We start from the raw sequence: 11,406 nt of genomic DNA, 5'->3' as shown, positions 1-11,406 counted from the left end.
TGGAAAAATAAAAGTGACCTGATATGACCTCCTGAACGGTTAAAATTTAAGTGTGTAACACACGGTTCTCGGGAATACAGGGTTTAAGAACAAAAATGTCTATAAATCACACAGAGTGTTCATTGGGTCATATAATGCGGTCACACCAACTTTAAGTAGCAACATAGGAAATTTAAGAGTAACTGTATGCAATAAACCAACATCGCATGGAAATCAGATAATTGTGAAAAACAGATTGATACTTTTTATTTTGGCCGAAATTGAATACGGTAGCTCTTGAAGCGACCCCAGGCTCGTGGTAGAAAAATCGGGAGAAAAAGAAAAGTGGTTTGGTATGACCTGCTGAACGATTCAAATTGAAGTGTATAACTTACGGTTTCAGGATAACAGGGTCCCGGAACAAAAATGTGCATAAATCACAAAGACGGTTTCTTGGGTCAGATAAAGCATCCACACCAATTTTGAGTAGCAACATATGACATTTAGGGTTGCCGGAATGCGATAAACCAGCATCGAACGGAAATCGGATAATTGTGAAAAACAAATTGATACTTGTTATTGAGGCTTAAATTGAATACGGTAACTACTGAAGCGCCCCGGGCTCATGGTAGAAAATCGAGAGAAAAAGAAAAGTGATCTCGTACGACCTCCTGAACTACTCAAATTGAACTGTTATACACGATTACAAGATTACAAGGTTCCGAAAAAAATGACCGTAACTCGCACATATGACTTCTTGAGTCAAATAAAGCGTCCACACCAATTTTGAGTATCAACACAAGAATTTTGACAATGCCGGTATGCGCAAAACCAGTATCGGGCAGAAATCGGATGATTGTGAAAAACATATTGATACTTGTTATTTAGGCTGAAATTGAATACGACAACTCCTCAAGCGACTCGGGACTCGTGGTAGAAATATCGGGAGAGAACGAAAAGTGATCTGGTACAATCTCCCAAACGACTCAAATTGAAGTGTATAATGAAGGAATCATATACCTCTTATTAGACACTTCTAATACCTATGTGATTATTAGTTAAGTCATAAACTAAAAGGAACTTATGCATGCATAACAATTTAAATAAAAATAAGAAGAAATCGATTAATCTTACATTGATGGCCGCGTGGTTTATACTAATCGGTCTCCTACCAAATTAGTCTTCTTTAAGAAAAACCAAGTGCTGTAACAAAACCCTTAGATTCAATAGTAGAATCTATTCCTCAAGGATTTGTACCAAGGAAATCACTCTTAAAACAAATACTAATTTGTTACTAGAAATTAGTATATGTAACTTAAAATAACAGCTAATATTATTAGTATACTAGTTCTAGTAATGAGAGAATAATATTAGGGATTATGTGAGTTTTACTTCATAAGCCTTCTAAAACAAAGTTAGAGAGAATATTCAAATTATCAATATAATTTTTTTAGGTAAGAATGAATGAATGAGAAAAGAAGAGAAAAACTCTATCTTTTCTTATGGGTGGCCGGATGGCCTTGGGTAGTATGCCCAATCCATGCTCATTTTTGTTCTTCTCAAGATGTAGAGTGTAGGGCTAGTAATTAGGTCTATTAGAGACATCATCATTGTGCTTAATTCTCAATTAGAGCAGCAATTAAGTCCTAAAACTCCCCAACCCTTTCCACTCACACGACACCCTTGCCTAATATGGATCCATTTTAACTTTGTCAATTGTCAATTTTGAGTAATGTGACATATTGGACATGTTACTAGACAAGTCAATTAAATAATGCATTTTTAACTCATTAAAAATCATTATATTAATAATATAAATCACATACAAAAATTAACTAGTAATTCTTGATAACATGTACTTAAAATGGGTCATATAATTATAAATTACAACAACTTGTATTTATAATAAAACATTCATTCTTATTTTAATTGTTTCATAAACAATAAATAAATCTAAGTAATAAAACAATTTAAATTACTTAGACCGAATCTTATTTAATCGAATTATAATAAGATACGTAATCTAACTCACAAAATCAATTGTCGAATTTAAGGAATTAATTAACTTGTATCAGTATACAATTAATTAATTATCTATTAAGAATGTTTCCCTAGAGGTATGACCTTAAGGGATCAACTGATCACCACTGTCACACGACAGTAATGTCAAACTCTAGTTAGCCAATCATTACCGATTAATGTGGATCAGTTGACAATAAAATGTTACATTCCCTTATATATTCTTAATATGAGATTTAAACAAGTGATTGCATTATTGTCGAGGACACATATTCCAACAATCTCCCACTTGTCCGCGACAAGTGTGCGTCACCGATTCTCTTGCGCTATTACTATCTCCTAATCAATGATAGGTGTCTTGCAGGTCGTACTTGCATTTGATCATATCATGAGTGGTTTCCTCGATCTGGAGAATAACTGTCTGACCGGAATTATCTACCATAGATACCTTCCGAGCGTGGCCACGCATTTCCAGTTAATTACTCCTCGAGTGGCCTTGAGATATAAGATAACCCTGACAGGGATGAACAATTCCTATTGCACTCTTCCCTTCGAATAGCCACAACTCATCATGACCCAAAACATGCCCATTTGACCTCAATTAGGAAGGTCATAGAACATAAATCATGTCACTCCGAAACTGTGCCATCTTAGGCGAACAGTCTTTAGTCAAAGAATCGACTCATAAGAATACTATAGTAGCTCTCGCCACGACCGGGCAATAAAAATTGCCAGAACTCTATAAGCGGTCATTGCCCAACATAGTGTCCCATACAGTCTGTCTATGTGATCGACTAGTCATCTCTCATTCTATGGCACTTGAACATGCCATCAATCGCATCACATTCTAGTTACTTCGAGACGTCACCTCATATAAGCAACTAGGGGCCAATAATATGTTAATCCAGTTCACTTTAATAGGGTTCAACATTGTCCTTACAACCTATTTGGATATAACAAAGTAATAGAAGAGTTTTTAATAAAACTCGAACGATGAATGCATTATCATGTATGTAAAATTGATACCATATCAATTACAACATAATCTATAATGTATACTTAATACTGTATATAACTATACATCTCAACTCAATTGAAATGCCATGACTTATCATACTTAGCCAATTAAAAGGTCTTGCTTAGCAAGTTTTAGCAACACCTTGCACTTTCCCTAACCTTATTATATACTATTTCCCATTATATCATGAGTGGTTTCCTCGGTCTGGAGAGCCATATCTCGAGTTTATCTCGAGTTCTACGAACTGATTAGGATAAAGTTTTGGTTCCATTTTGTATTCTTTTATTTTTTAAAGGTATTTTTAATAAGAGGCTTTGTATATTAATTATAATATCTTTGTATTTCGGCCATTTTTGTATGTAAAAGTTAGTTTTAGTTTAGCTGAAAATCAGGGGTGTTACATGTCAAATTCAAATTTCGGGTCGATGGCCCAATTATTCAAGATTTTCAACGTGTTCAATTGTCGGGTCGATGACCTAATCTTGTAAGTGATCCAATTTTAAGATCGATGATCCAAATTTTCTTCTGTGATGATTATTGCTAATACGTTTTTGTGTTTCAAATGTAGCAGAATATGCTTCAACTGGGGGCTCTGAAGTCTTCAACTTTAGAGCCATTGCAAACTTGGGGCTCTGAAGCCAACCGGCTTCAGAGACCATTATCAAGATGTAAAGGATGAAATCCACCAAGAATTCAATTCAATACAAGAGTATGAAATGGAAGAATTCCGTGGCTGAAAGCAGATGATGAAAGTGGCGGCAACCTCCTCAGAAAGTCCCGTCCCATTTGGGCACCTGCCAGCAGATAATAAACTTTGGACAAGTGTCAACAGATGATGAATTTTGGGCAAATGCCAGCAGATGATAAACTTTGGGCATGTGTCAACAGTGGCCGAACTACGACGCGGGTTTGATTCCGTCAGAAACGGATACGTAGGCACCTGAGGATAAGGCTCAACCCACCATATATGCAAGTTTATGGGTCGACGACCAACGATGATAATTTGACGCAACAGAAGCAAGAGTCAATCCCCAGCGAAGTTTCAGGTATGGTCTCTTCTTATGGATGGCGAGCTTATATACGCAAGTCTAATGGACTATAAACGACCCGCGGAATCCTCAGGTCGATAGACTTGGGATATACTTTGACTTTCGTCTTGTCCAAGCCTCAGTCAAAGTGGGGGCTCTGTAGATACCCGTATCCGTCGATATTAGACTTTACAGAAAACCCGACAAACACCCGATGATGATAGGACGACATGTATTCACTAGTTGTCATTGTCATTATTTGGAGTTCGTTTTACGATGTAGAATGGGTGTTGTCGATGAAGCGTTTTATTAATGATATTTAATTAAAACGTTTTAATTCTTATTTAATTTAAACGATAAATTAAGAGTTTTAATTCGTTTTATTTATTTAAATTGAATTTATTTTCTCAAGTTTGGTTTATTGAAAATAAAATAAATATTTGATTTGAAAAAGCATTTTATTAGTGTATTTGATTTGAAAAAGCATTTATTTTAATGTGCTATTTGATTTGAAAAATCGACTTCGAAAATTGAAAACTCGTTTTAATCACACGGTTTGTGAGCTCGTTTTATGCTTGAATTTAGCTCGATTTTCGACGCACTTTTGACCAAAGCTCCTCTCCCATAACCCCTGTTTGATCCTTAGCCAAAGCCTACCCCAAACCCTTTGTTTAACCCATCCAATTCCCGTCCAAAAACATCCCCACACAAACACCCCAACCTGTGTTAGCTCTTCCCCTCTTCCAACTCGTTTTATGTGCTTTAAGCTTGACCCAAACCCACCAAAAATAAACCAATTCCTGATCCACATTACCCACAATAACCCAGAACCTAGCCCACCATGAAACCCTTCCAAAAACCCATCCCAAACACGACACCAAATAACACGGGTTCACCCCCTGTTTTGCGTGCTCAAACCCGCTCCCAAATCCACTCCAAACACCACCTAAACCCGTGACCCGTACCCTGTTATCCTACCCATATTACCCTAGCTTAACCACCAAGGAAACCCCTCATACAAAACCTAAAACCCCACAATATAGCTGATGGACAGCAGCTATGCCAAATAGAACCCGTCTGCCTCTCCTCTCTTAAACCCTACTTTAACTCCCTATAAATACCTCCCCTATACCATACATTCGATCCTCTAAGATCTCCATAGATCCTACTACCATTCCATCACAACTCACGAGCCAAACAAACCCTAGTTGCCTCTCAAAACTATCGACAAAACTGAAACAACCAAACTGAGAAACAGTTTGTGTCTCTCTCGAAATACCATTCGTTCTCCCTTCAAATCTCCATTAAAACTCGAGTTTCTTGCTCCTAATTAACCATATAACATTCATGTACATCTTAGACAAATATTCACGAGCCAAATTGACCTTGAGAGCACACGAATCCCCTAAAAAAACATAGTGTCATACACTCTGTTTTCGCGGCTTTTCTTGTCTGTCCAGTTATGTTTGTGCTTCGTTTTCGTGCCCAATTCCTCAGAAAGAGCATGGTTTGTTTTAATATCTTTGTTCTAGTCTCTTTATAATTTTCAAAACATCTTTCAAATCTAACTTTCATGAAAAAAAGAGTGAGAAATTGCAGTTTGAAAGTTGCTGTCCAGATTTACCAAAAAACGTGTTGTTGCTTTGCTCCTTCGCCGACGACGGCCCCTCGAGATAAAATCTACGATCGATTACGACCCAAGACGGTGTCAACGATACATGTAGGTTGAGGGTACATCAAATCCTCCTTCTTTCCCTTGTTTATTCCATTTCTTTTTTGCTCTTTTTTCGTCGTTTATTTTGTTTATTGCATATCGTCTAACATCGCTAACTACGAAACTTTAGTATAGTCTCAGTACGAGTTAAAGTACCATTCCGAATACCCGTGTTGATTTGAGTTGAAAAGAAATCCGCCAGATCTGTCGGTCGTATCCCTTTCTCATTTAAATATCCTTGTATTTGGAATCGGGCAGAATTAAATCCATTTAATTGAGGTAGTATGTCGCTTGTATCAACCGCCCCCATCGACCTACTCCATCGATCACCCCCATCGACCTACTCCATCGATCACTCCCATCGACATCACCTCCTTGACCTAAAGCATGATTTCGACTAATAATTTGTAATATCGACTAAAGTTGACAACTTTATGTATTTCTATAATAACCTAATTAGACAGATTAGGGTGTTTTAACATAGATATTAAATTGGTTAACCATTCTCTAAATTAATTGGATACATCTTTCTTTTCACTTGCTTTCTCGCTAGCATAGGAGTGCGTGATTAGCACCTTCCTCTTAACACTCGACGAGTTAAATTAACTAGCGAACCTGGCCTAAGCTGACCCTTTTGGCCGTGTAGAACACTCGGTTTAGGCGAAGCCTTCTACCCTCTTTTTTATCATCGTTTTCTAGTGTGTATCAGATATCGCTTTGCAATCTATCTAACCTAATGAATCTAACCTAAGAATTAGGGTATGCTAGGATATCTAGGTCGCATTTGGCCGTGTATTTTGTAGTCCATTTCTCGTTTATTTTATCTTTATTTCGTTGTTCTGCATTTTTTAATTACATTTGGTTTATCGAGTCCTTTTTTGTAATTTGTTTGTATTTAGTTTTCTTTTTAGTCAATTCAGATGATTTCTAAAAACCTTAGTCTTGTTTGGTGAGATGGTTGTGCTCCAATTCATGTAAGAGCGTAGTAAATCGCATGTTGTTTAAAAAAACGTGGCCCGATTTATGCTAATGAAAGCTTTGGTGCGTGACCTAATGTCTAATTCGATGAGATTAAGCGAAAGCACGCATTACGAGGAGTGACCCAAGGCCGTGAGTTATGTAAGTCGTGGGCCACCCCTTGTGCACGTTTTCCTAGGCCGAATTGGCCGTGTAGGGTGTCGTGTATGGTGTCATGTATAGTATTGAATTTTGGATTGAGTTGTATCTTTAATTTCTTGTTGTGTCGGTATGAAATGTCTGGGTTATTATAGGGTAGATCCCAACGGCTCCCCCATTCCCATCAAGCCTTGTTTATTTCGTTTTGTATGATGTTAGATCAATCAACCCACATGCTAAATTACAACTTTGACAAAGTTAGTTTAGTTGCATCTAAATCGACATAGAAACTTCACATGTTAGGGTTTTAAAACGATGGTTGCATATAAAATATCGTAGTAGCTACGACCTTGTTTGAAATCCGATACTTGACTTAGTAGAGGTCGTTATTGACAGGCAGGGTTAGGTGTCCTTATGGGCTTCCTGACACGTACCATCACCCCGTACTCAAGATCTATGGTTTGTGGATCCGTCTAAATACCATTGGATTACGAGAGTCATTCAAATCGAGAGATATAGGGTATAAGTCTTTGTCTTTAATCACTCGTAGTCGATTGGTTTTATGCTTTTCGATGAAAGGTGTAAAGTTGACTTTAACAGTTCCAAGTGCCCATAAAACTTGGTGGCGACTCTAATTTGTCCTAATTCGATTCGAAAGAACCTCGTCGATAATGCCCCTGTGGATCCTGCGAGCGCAGCTCCCGCGGGCGTTGTTTACACATTAATACGCACAATAACACCCCTTTTGTATTATGATCTGTCGCAACAATTTTGTTCTTATCTGTACTTGGTTTGGTTACATTACATAATCTAGATATACGGACTTTCAATCTTAAATCCTTGTTTGAATCTACTTCTGTTGTACTCAATTTAAGCTCATTGATTAAGGCGTAATTCCTGAAACCATATGAGGTGATTGGTATAAGTATCTGATGTATATAATTTAGAAAAAGGTAGGAAGACATAAAAGAGGAGAAAGATAAAGCAGGATTACCTTTGTGCCATGGTGATGATGATGAGTAGGGTGTTAACGTGTATTTGGAGCTTGCTAATAATCAAGACTTATATTAACAGTTTCTTCGGCTCTTCAGATGTCAAATTTTGATGTGATAAATGGATGTTTAAACGTTGAAAGTGTATATTTATAATATCATATCATATTTTGGCTTCATATTGATATAGGAATAGATTTTATGTTAATATAAGATTGAAGATTTTGACTTCCTATTGATATAGGAGAAGACTTTATGTTGATATAATATTCTTCCCATAATGTTTTGAGAGTGGAGACTGGAGTTTGAGTAAAATAGCATTGAAAGACACTCTCTAGAAAATATTAAAATATTGATTGATGATGATTGTCCTTTTTTCTATTTTAGGGACCAAGACTCTGGGCGTACTATTCAAAGTTTTGGATTAAATTATTGAAATAAATGATGTAACAAGTGAACTTCTATTCTATGTAAGGACGGTTTTGATAGTTAACTTGGAATATTGTTTTTGATATTTGAGCTAATTTTTTTAAGGTAATGGTTTGTAAGAATATAAGCAAATAAGTATTTTTAATAAAGTTAATTTAATTTGTTAAAAGTTGGATACTACTAGTCTACCACATGTTTCAAAAAAAACCTCTTTTAGTTATATACTAGATTTAATGCTCGTACGATGCACATGCCTATTTGTTGTCCTCTGTCGCGTATAATGTAGTAATTAAGGACTTGTTCTGTTCGGCTGAAAAGAGTTGAGCTGAACTGAATTGAATTTAATGAAGCTGAATTGAATGAACTGAACTTAGCTAAGCCCTGTTATTTTTGACTTAATTTCAGCTCATTTTAGTTCAGCTCAGCTCTATTTATTTAAGTTCCGGTTGATTTAGTTCAATTCAGTTCACCTCATCTCTTCACAAATTTACTCTTGCTTTAGCTCTATTTAGTTCATTTCAGTTAAGCGCAGCTCAGACAGCTTATCTCTTCATAAAATTAAGGCCATGTTCTTTTCAGCTGATAGGAACTGAATTGAATGGAGTTGGCTGAATTCAAGCGAACTGAAGTAAGAGTTAATTTGTGAACAGATGACCTGAGTTCAACTGAATAGAGTGGAGCTAAACTAATTAGAGCGGAGTTAAACTGAAATGAGCTAAAATTAAGGCTGAAAGAACAGAGTCTAACTTTTACTTCAACTCCATTCACTTCAGCTCACCTCTATTCAGTTCAGCTCAACTCCATTCAGTTCAGTTCAGTTCAGCTCCTATCAATCGAAAAAAAAGGTCTAAGAGTTAATTTGTGAAAAGATGAGTTGAACCGAATTGAATAAAGCTGAACTTGATTGAATTAAAATGAGCTGGAAATAAATCGAAAAAAATAGGACCCAAAACGTATTTACACGATCGAAATGATATGCTACTTTATTTTGTAGTGTTGTACCCACGTATGAGATTAATGCTCTCATCAACTAATTGCACATCTATCTTGTTAGGAAATTGTGCCTTGAATTTGTGTCGAAGACGAGACTAAACTAAGATAACAAGTAAAATGGCAGGAGTTCCTGCGATCCGTGTGTGTCTCTGATCCAAGCAATTGTTTTGTTCATGCATGCGTTAGTGCGTGTACATGTTTCTTTTGGATTAGTTTTGCAATTACCTACCTAACTTCTATTAGCTGGCAGTACGTTCATTGCCTTTAGTTTGTTAGTGTTTGACTTCCTTATGACTTTAGTCTTTTAGGTAAGTCGTGGGTTTTGTAAGTTTGTATTAGGAAATTAATTACGGAGTATTTAATTTTCTATTAGTCGTATTTCTTATTTAATCTAGATATTTTATTTTGGGTGGAATAAATATATAAAGACCCAAGTTTTATTCTAGGTTAATTAAGAGAGAGTATTTGAGAGCACAATAAAGAGGGTCGTTTTGTGAGGTTCCTTCTGAAGAAGAAAACTCAGTTTGTTTCGGGCTCTATTATTGTTGTTCGTCTGTCTTTGAAGATCGGAGGAGTTTGTTCAAATCTTGGTAGGCCTCAAGATTATTTGTCCTTCGTCTTATTGTGGTAGTCTCTTTTGTTCCTTTGAGACTACTATATTTATTGGCAGAATAGGGTATACTTTTGGCTCATATTGAGCGCGTGTGTACCGGTCTACTGCTGTGAAATTTTGATCTCCTCGCAAGGTGGACGTAGCCAGTTATTTTACTAGTGAACCACCTAAATCTTTGTGTCAACTTTATTTACATTCGTTGTTTATTGTTCTTATCGCCTTATCAATTAACTGTTTGGGTAACGGGACGCCTCCGTTACAACAATTGGCACCAGAGCTAAGGTTCTGATTTGGGATCTGCTTTCGCGTTAGTTGTCTTTTAGGCGTTATTTAGGTTTCTTGATTTTCAGATGAAAAGATGTCGGGAACGAATGTTTTGAATGTTGAGAAGTTCACTGGGAGAAATAGTTTTGGGCTGTGGCAGTTAAAGATGAGAGCTTTGCTTAGACAAAGAAGCGTGCAGTCTCGTTATCTCAAAGGCAAATTCAGCGGGTAGTTCGTCGATGCGGCAAAAAGACAACAAAGACAGATGCAGAGGTAGTCTTGGAGGAGAAGGCTCATTCTTTAATTCTGTTATGTTTATCTGATCACGTTATGGTTGAGGTTGCCGATGAGGAAACTGCTATAGGTTTGTGGTTGAAGTTGGAATCTTTGTATATGACAAAGACTCTAACCAACAAGTTGCTTCTTAAGCAGCGTTTGTTTGGTCTTCGTATGCAAGAAGGTACGTCTCTCAAGGACCATCTAGACCGTCTTAACTCTATTTTACTTGATCTTCGTAATTTAGATGTTAAGGTAGATGATGAGGATGCCGCCTTAATTTTGTTAGTTTCTTTGCCAAATTCGTTTGAAACTTTTGTGGAGTCTTTTGTTGTTGGCAAAGATTCTTTGACCCTAGAGGAGGTGAGGTCAGCGCTTCACACTAGGGATTTGCGCCGAATAGCGTCAGGTGGTGTTGTAGAAAGTAGTCCTGTAGGGCTTGTTGTGAATTCGGAGGGTTCTAGTAAGGGTAAAGCCAAGTCTAAGGGTCCTCGTAAGAATGTCTGCAATTACTGCAAGGAACCCGGTCATTGGAAAAATAAGTGTCCTAAGTTGAAGGAAGCTGGTATTTCTGCTGTTGCACAAAAGGTTGCTAAATACGATTCCAAGGAAGATTATGCTCTTGTTGTTGATGTTGTTCCACGTTCTTCGGATAGTTGGTTTTTGGATACGGGGTGCGTTTATCATATGTGTCCTTTTAGGGAATGGTTTACTTCTTATGAAGCTTCACATGGGGTCAATGTTGCCATGGGTGATGGGTCTATTTGTGAAGTGCATGGAGTTGGTACTATTCGGGTTAGGACATGTGATGGTGTTGTTATCTTTCTAGAAGGTGTTAGGGATGTTCCACGTTTGAAGAGAAATCTTGTATCACTTGGGATGTTAGTTGATCAGGGCTACAATTTTCAAGGTGATGGTGGATCGTTGTGCGTTGGTAAGGGTTCTTCTGTTACTTGGAGGGGTGT

This window comes from Silene latifolia, chromosome Y (genome assembly GCF_048544455.1).
Source record: "Silene latifolia isolate original U9 population chromosome Y, ASM4854445v1, whole genome shotgun sequence".
NCBI classification, from domain to species: domain Eukaryota; kingdom Viridiplantae; phylum Streptophyta; class Magnoliopsida; order Caryophyllales; family Caryophyllaceae; genus Silene; species Silene latifolia.
This window is presented reverse-complemented; position numbering follows the sequence as displayed.